The 7213-nt window shown below is 43.2% G+C and overlaps 1 pseudogene; it reads left to right on the top strand.

The window, feature by feature from the left end:
* The first annotated feature begins 6360 nt into the window (after positions 1-6360).
* LOC110553547 (ras-related protein Rab-11A-like) lies at positions 6361-7011 on the top strand (annotated as a pseudogene).
* Positions 7012-7213: the final 202 nt, after the last annotated feature.

The following is a 7213-nucleotide window of genomic DNA, read 5'->3' as shown; positions in this document are numbered from 1 at the left end:
GCGTTCTGTTGTTTCTGGTGTTGAAGTCCAGCTTCCATCCACGGTTGTCAGATAGGATGCAGGCTGTTATTTTAATCTTCTTGTGTCTGTTCAGACTTGTCCAAGTGTGTGGTCAGTTTTGGAGAAAGTTCTGTGAGCTGCTGAGGAGAAGGTTTTGGGTTTCTTGAAATGTCCTATAAGTATCTGCTGGGTCTTTGATTTATGATGTTATTTAACCCCAACATCTCTGTGTAGTTTTTGACTGGATGACCTATTTAGTGGCAAGAGCGGGGTACTGAGGGGTACTGAACTCTCCCACTGTCAGTGTGTGAGGGTGAACATGTGATTTTAGCTGTAGTATTGTTTTGCTTTTTTATGAACTTGGGTACCTGTAGCTGGACTTTTACTTTTTTGAGGGTTCTTCTTTTTCTCACCCTTTATCCCCCTGCCCCTAGTTTTGCCCCCTAATTCTAGATAAGAAAGAGAGAGAGAAAGAGAGAGAGAGAGAGAGAGAGAGAGAGAGAGAGAGAACAAGAGAGGGAGAGAGAGAGGATCCTTGAATCTAATTTCTTTCTTTCTGTTTCTTCTTTGCTTATAGCTGGTGTTTGCTACTTTGTGGGTTCCTCTCTTTTCCTACCCTTTATCCTCATTTCACCCCCTCACTAGATAGGGGAGAAAGAAGGATAGAAGGAAGAGAGGAAGATAGAGATGCCCGAATTTGATTTCCCACCAGCTCTGAGCCAGTGCATCTTGCGGGAAGACAGGTTGCGGGTCATGGACTTTGTGGCTGGGTTGGTACCTCAGTCCCACCACTCGGAGCTTCTCCTGGTTACAGGAGTTAGCCAGTCCCGGCTCCACATCCTTCATTACTAGGGGTGCTTGCTGGAACCTCAGAGGTTCCGGGAAGTTTCCATTGTAGTAGCCTTCCATATCACTGCTGTTCTCAAACAGATTTGAATTTTTACCAGATCTTCATAAAAAGGGTGGCCTCTGTGTCCTTAGATGTGGTTGTGAGACTAAGTCCTCGCCCAGAGTGTCACTTCAGTGTGCAACTTTGCAATGGTCACCTCTGCTTCCTATTGTTCTTTTACCTTTATTTTTTATTTTTTGAAAATAAAATATGATTACACTCTTTCCCCCTTCTCTTTTCTCTCTCCAACCTTTACAATGTACCCCTTGCTCTCTCTCTCTCTCTCTAATTTATGACCTTTATTTCTTTAAATAAATAAATATATATATGGCATATATGTATATCTGTCTATATAGTGTTACCTGTTTGTATATGGTTTCAGGTGTGACCATTTAGTATTGGATAACCAGTCAGAGGATGCTTCCCTGAGGAAGAGTGTTTACCCCCCCTCAGTGTTCCTTTGTTGTCTGTAGTTGAGACTCCGTGACATTTTTCCACACTTAAAAATATTATGTGTATAAGCATTTTGCTTGCATCTGTGTTTGTATGTGATCTGCAAACCTATGCCCGTGGAGATCAGAAGAGGGTGTTGGATCCCCCAGAGCTGGAGTTACACATGGCGGTGAGCCTTCGATGTGAGTGCTAGGAAGTGAACCCAGGTCCTCTAGAAAAGCAGCCAAGTGTTGTCACTCCCTGAGCCATCTCTGGAGTTCCTAGACTCATGTCTTTCAAGTGCAAGAAGTGTGTCTGACTGTATTTTTCCTGCCTGGCGTTAATTGAGGGTGGGATATTGAGCTCTTATAAACCAAGGGAATAAACAAAGCATCTGAAAGATGGTGCCAAAAGAGGATTGGTGCCTGAGTACTTTCAGACTTTAAAAACCAAGTCCCTAAACCGTCATGCATCACACAAGAGCAAAACAAACTTCTCCATAACTCACTCAACCACTGCTATTGTGGACAGCGGAAAACAAACTGCAATTTATACGTGCAAGATTATATCTCAGTGAAGCTTGGCATGCCACGAGTCTATAAATGCACAGGAATGAAATTATTTTTTTCTGTACATTTATGGTGAGAAACAATTGTATTAGTTGAAACAGTTTATTATCGTGTTTTCAATGGACTAATTAGGAACTTATTTCCAAACTGAGAAATGCTATATGTCTTTATGTGGGTTTCAAGGAAACCCTTAATACATATTCTTTCAAACAAGAGTTTGAAAAAGAAAAGTTTGTTTCCACTTCATAAAAGCAAGGTTTGCGTTCTCAAGCACTCTAATTGATTGCTTGGAAGATATTCTTTCCAAACAGAAACGTTTCTTTTTCAAAACGCAGAGACCTTCAAATGCCACTTAGAAGCTCAAATGGTTTACATTAAATCTACGCATTTGGAGTCCTAAATTGAGAGTTTTTTTTAGAATGCTCAAGAAATGAGTTTAAAAGCCAAATAACAAGAATGCACAAATGCTAACTATAAATTCTTAGAAACAATAGCACATAAAAAAGCATGACACTTTCCCCATTTAATTCCAAAATTTAAAAATCAACCTATTCTGTCTTATTTCGTACAAGCAGATGTGGTGCCAATTGCATGCATGAAGCAGCTGTTTGGCATTAGGTTTGGTCAGTTTCACTTTTTTGCTTAAGAACTTTGGCTGATCTCTCAGGTTCCACTGGAAGTCCCCACAGTTTCTCAGCTGACATTTTTAAACAAAGGGCTTTGTTGATTTTGTCACATAGTAAAAGTAAGAGACCCACTGAATTCTGCTTAAACTGTTGCCTCCAGCCTCAGGCTCACCCACAAAAATGAACAGCCTAAAGTATCATTGGTTCAGCAATTTTTATTTTTGAGGCTCTATAACCTTTGAGGCCCAGCATGCACACTGGGGTATGAAGGGGTGTTTTCTAGAATCCCTCACCTCCACATGCACAAATGGGTAGAGAAATGGATAGAGAGTGATTCAGACTAGAGGCTGGCTTGCCTGAGGGTCCTGTGGAGGGGCGAAGGTCATAAGTCAAACAGAAAGGTCATCAAAATGAGGTTACGTATCTAGGATTCTGCTCTGTGGAGATCAAATTCCCATCTAAGGAAGCATTTCTAACCTCTGCATCTGCCTGGGAAGCTAAGCTGGCACTTCCTAGACAGGCATTGGGGTCTCAAGAACTCAGAAATTATGCATTATTTATTATTTGACTATGGCCCCAATTCCTAGCCAGGGTCATATAGAAGTGTTTGTATCTCATTTCGTAGGGTAAGATAGATCCAAATCTTTACATTTACATTTCATCTTAGCCATGACATTGATCTTTTCTTTCTTTGAAACCATGTCTAGCAGTTCTGGTTCCGAGAAATGGTGGCATGACCCAAGGCCTGGGTTAGGCAAATGGCAGGCAGTCTTCTGACAGGAAGGTGCTTTTAAAAGCCTCTTATTTTGGAGATGAGCAACAAAAGGCACATCGGTGAGAGTTCTGCCTTGCTTTTGTTTTGTCAGACACCATCAACGAAGGTCAAAACCAATGCACACTTGCCAACGCAGGTAATCGCAAGGGGAACACAATCGCATGCACTTCTCTTTTACACAGACACGTAGCTTCCCAAGTCATATAGAGACTGGGCAAATTTCCAACCAATTCTTAATTGATTAACACATTTCCTGAGTGTCTGTTTGGAGGTTCTAGCAGGGGAGCGCAACTGCTCATACACCCTTGACCAAAGACTGGTCCTCCCTCTATTCAGGGAGGGTCATCTTCTTTAAGCCAGCATGCAGCTTTGGGAGGCCATTGCTTGGAGTGGTAAGTGAGGAAGAGGACAACCATCTAGCCATCCAGATCATCGGAATCAACCCTAGTGATCAATGATCGATGGGGCGACAGGTGTCACATCTAGATCACCTTCACATCCTGTTCCCTCGGGATACATTTGGAAAACAATGAGCTTGTATCAGCTCTAACGCTAAGACTGTCATCTGAGAGCACCAGACCTATGCAAGAGCTTTCCAAGCTTTGTAGTTACCTGCTTACCTGACATCCTTACCAATAGATCATGCTTAGGGTACCACATGGGGTCACCAACACACAACTGTGGAGAGCTGAAAAGTTGCCAATCAAAAGTCAAAATTATCTTAGGCTATTTTTAGTTCCACAATTGAGGAGTTCTAATCATTCGGTCTGAAGATTCTTCAGCATGGGTTTGTCTTTCTCAGGGAGTTTCCTTTTTTTGCTTACCCTCACCTGTATGATGTTCTATTTAGTAAATGCATTGGCTTATGACTTTCTTTTATTTTTTGATAATAGAAGTTCTTATAACTATTCCCACAGCTGAATACATCATTCAGGACAAACTGAATCCATATTTCCAAGCCATTGCCACTTGTGTCTGGCTCAAAGTAAACTCTCTTGTTGCATTTGGCAAGCAGAGAAAAATGTGGTTACAATTTGTTTCTATGTGAGACTTTCCCTCCCTCATTTTCTGTTAATATTTCATTACACTGCTTCAGTCTGGAAAACCTAAAATTTTAATTAAAGTAGACACACATCATAGCTCATGTACAAAATCACAAAACACGTAGTTGCTAATCATTTATTTCCCAGCCTTCTGATCACATGCCCAAGATGATCAGATGATCATCCTCTTTAAATACTATTTCCCTTCTCCCAGATTCATTAGAGATTTTGTGGTTTTACTGGCTTGATTACATTTTGAATAAGGGTGAAAGTAGTTAAGGAAAGGTAGTTTCTCTTCAGAGTCTATAATTCCTATGCTACACTGAAGCAAGCTGCACCCGAAAAGGAGAGTATCATGCATATGTTGCTTCTGAGTGAGTGTTCTACTGACCTGGTGTATAGTGACTTGGATGCAAATGCATTTTCTTGCAGCATGGGCTCCATTGCAGATGGAGTGGAAATAGACAGCATCACAAAGATATCTAAAGAAACTAACAGCTGGACGCGGTGGCACATACCTGTAATCCCAGCATTCAGGGAGGCAGAGGCAGCCAGATATCTGTGAGTTCAAGGCCAGCCTGGTCTACAAAGTGAGTCCAGGACAGCCAAAGCCACACAGAGAAACCCTGTCTCGAAAAACCAAAAAAAAAAAAAAAAAAAAAAGAAAGAAACTAACACACACACACACACCCCTCTGGTTGTAATCTGTTTTCGTAGTGATACACTTTCATAGCGGTACATTTTGGTAGTATCAAGCCTTTGTAATCTTTGGCATAGTGACTGCAATAGTTACCTCTTTAGGAGTTTCTAGTCATTTGAACTGTAACAAAAACGACACCCAGTTTTTGATGGAAGAAGCTGTTGGGCGGGTAACACTGCTTTAAGTAAAAACCAGAGGTCTTGCTGAAGAACTTTCCTGGGAACCTTGCTCATCCTTTGCATTCCTTGTCTGAGTGTTAGAGCCAGGTCTCCTCAGAAAGAAAGTTTGGTTCACGTAAACTGAGTGGAGAACCATGCTGAGCCGGGAGAACTGGAGAAGACCTCTAGGTTGACAGTCCTTCGAGTTCACCAAGTTAAGCAAATGAATTAACTGTACCTATTTTCAGACTAATAGTGAGCATTTCTTCAGCAGTAAGCTATAACTGGACTCACTCTTACTGCTTCCAATTCTGGAGTGTCCCATGAGCATCCTAAAGTTCCTCCTCCATCAGCAACTTTCTCTGTGCCTCAGTGGATGATATGTGAATTATATGTGTTTGGAAGGCTATGGTGCCTTTGAGCCTTTGAAGCACAGAGTTGTTTTTTTTTTTTTTAAGTTCTAGTTAAATTCCAAATAAACATGTTAACCTCTCTAAGAGACTGATCTTAAATGTCCTAAACCCACACATCCGAAGCTTGGTCTCTAGAAGAGGGGCTGAGCTGGAGGAGGTAAATCGCTGGCTTGTGCCCCTGCAGAGTACACTGGGGTCCCAGCCTCTGCCGCTTGGGCTTCTCATGGGAGACTCCAGAATGCCACTGGATGCTCCTCCTCCCGGACACAGAAGAGGTTAATGTGTGATTACAGTTACTGTCAAGCACAGCGCATTTAGACCTAGCTTTTCTCAATAAAAGGGGGATGCCTCTCTCCAGTGATTGAGGGGAAATGGGACGCCTGAAATTCGGAGAACAAGTGATCCTATCTGTTAAGAAACCACACTCAACCATGTCATTTCAGCAAAGGAACAAGAAGGATCTTGGATTTCAGGGGTGACCTGAGGAAAAGTCTTGGCATGTCACTGTGACCCATGGTTTCCGCCCTAGAGAAAGTAACAGCAGAGACCCGTTTTCCTTCTGTTTTAGTGCACAGCCAGGCAGAGCTCGAAGACACGTGGATGGGTGGGGCAGGCCTCTTGTCACAAGCTCCTCATCTGCTGACAACAGGGTCTGGCAGCAGAAGACCCAGGCCCGGGTTACCTCTGTGGCAATGACCCCAGGTCCTGCTGCCTTTGCCACCACCGCTCCTGCCCCTCAGCTCCTCGTCTGTGCCATGGGCACCCACAGGCAAGAATATGACTACCTCATTAAAGCTGTCCTTGCTGGAGTTTCCGGTATTGGAAAGAGTAACCTCCTGTCTGGATTTACTCGGAATGAGTTTAATCTAGAAAGCAAGAGTACCACCAGAGTAGAACTTGCTACAAGAAATATCCGGGTGGATGGGAAAACAATAAGGGCACGGATACGGGACCCGGCAGGGCAGGAGCAGCACAGGCTATCATGTCTGCATACTATTGCGGACCAGCAGGTGCCTTATTAGTTTAGCACATTGCTAAGCTTCTCACGTACGAAAACGCAGAGCGATGGCCGAAAGACCTGAGAAGATCATGCCGACAGTAACATTCTTAACGTGCTTGTGGGCAGTAAGAGTGGCTTACGTCATATCAGGGCAGTTTCTGCAGATGAGGCGAGAGCTTTTGCAGAGAAGAATGTTTTGCCACTCACTGAGAATTCTGCTCTAGATGCTACAAACGTCCAAGCTGCTTTTCAGACAGTTCTCGTAGAGATATACCGCACTGTTTCTCAGAAGCAAATGTCAGACAGACGTGAAAATGACACGCCTCCAAGCAACCACGGGGCTGCTATTCCCGTGCCTCTCACCCCTGAAAACAAGCCAAAGGGGCTTAGATGTCAGGACATCTAAGGCATCTCTCTCCCCGCAGAAGGCTGTGTCTAGTCCATCCCCCGGGTCCGAGATTTAAATACATTTGTAATCCTTGTGATCGCTTTCAGTGTTGTATTACTTCCTCACACTTAAGAGCCTTCCCACGTCTGAAGTCTTTTGATTTTGTATTTATAAAGTCACCAGCTTGGCCCTGAACGACAGCAGTTCTTTTCCATGCTAT

The sequence above is a fragment of the Meriones unguiculatus genome, chromosome 7 (assembly GCF_030254825.1).
Source record: "Meriones unguiculatus strain TT.TT164.6M chromosome 7, Bangor_MerUng_6.1, whole genome shotgun sequence".
NCBI classification, from domain to species: Eukaryota; Metazoa; Chordata; class Mammalia; order Rodentia; family Muridae; genus Meriones; species Meriones unguiculatus.
This window is presented reverse-complemented; position numbering and strand designations above follow the sequence as displayed.